The sequence below is a fragment of the Mizuhopecten yessoensis genome, unplaced genomic scaffold (assembly GCF_002113885.1).
Source record: "Mizuhopecten yessoensis strain PY_sf001 unplaced genomic scaffold, ASM211388v2 scaffold5991, whole genome shotgun sequence".
Lineage (NCBI taxonomy): Eukaryota > Metazoa > Mollusca > Bivalvia > Pectinida > Pectinidae > Mizuhopecten > Mizuhopecten yessoensis.
This window is the reverse complement of record NW_018406325.1, coordinates 63,788-65,185: the sequence shown is the minus strand read 5'-3', so window position 1 is coordinate 65,185 and position 1,398 is coordinate 63,788.

Below are 1,398 nucleotides of genomic sequence, written 5' to 3'. Positions count from 1 at the left end.
GCTGTTCTCTCTATCTTGACGAGGTGATGTTCTCTCTATCTTGACAATGTGTTGTTCTCTATCTTGACAATGTGCTGGTCTCTATATCTTGACGAGGTGATGTTCTCTCTATCTTGACAAGGTGTTGTTCTCTATCTTGACATGGTACTGTTCTCTCTATCTTGACGAGGTGATGTTCTCTCTATCTTGACAGGGTGTTGTTCTCTATCTTGACATGGTACTGTTCTCTCTATCTTGACAATGTGTTGTTCTCTCTATCTTGACAATGTGCTGTTCTCTCTATCTTGACGAGGTGATGTTCTCTCTATCTTGACATGGTACTGTTCTCTCTATCTTGACATGGTGCTGTTCTCTCTATCTTGACAATGTGCTGTTCTCTCTATCCTGACAATGTGCTGGTCTCTCTATCTTGACAATGTGATGTTCTCTCTGTCTTGACGAGGTGTTCTCTCTATCTTGACGAGGTGATTTTCTCTCTATCTTGACATGGTGCTGTTCTCTCTATCTTGACATGGTACTGTTCTCTCTATCTTGACGAGGTGCTGTTCTCTCTATCTTGACAATATGTTGTTCTCTATCTTGACGAGGTGATGTTCTCTCTATCCTGACAATGTGTTGTTCTCTATCCTGACAATGTGTTGTTCTCTATCTTGACGCGGCGTTGTTCTCTATCCTGACAATGTGTTGTTCTCTATCTTGACGAGGTGATGTTCTCTCTATCTTGACATGGTACTGTTCTCTCTATCTTGACGAGGTGCTGTTCTCTATCTTGACAATGTGCTGCTCTCTCTGTCTTGACAATGTGTTGTTCTCTATCTTGACGAGGTGTTGTTCTCTATCCTGACAATGTGTTGTTCTCTATCTTGACAATGTGTTGTTCTCTATCTTGACGAGGTGATGTTCTCTCTATCTTCACAATATGTTGTTCTCTATCTTGACAATGTGTTGTTCTCTATCCTGACAATGTGCTGTTCTCTCTATCTTGACGAGGTGCTGTTCTCTCTATCTTGACAATATGTTGTTCTCTATCTTGACGAGGTGATGTTCTCTCTATCTTGACAATATGTTGTTCTCTATCTTGACAATGTGTTGTTCTCTATCTTGACAATGTGCTGCTCTCTCTATCTTGACAATGTGATGTTCTCTCTATCTTGCCGAGGTGATGTTCTCTCTATCTTGACGAGGTGCTGTTCTCTCTATCTTGACATGGTACTGTTCTCTATCTTGACGAGGTGTTGTTCTCTACCTTGACAATGTGTTGTTCTCTATCTTGACAAGGTGTTGTTCTCTATCTTGACAAGGTGCTGTTCTCTCTATCTTGACGAGGTGATGTTCTCTCTATCTTGACAATGTGCTGTTCTCTCTATCTTGACGAGGTGATGTTCTCTCTATCTTGAC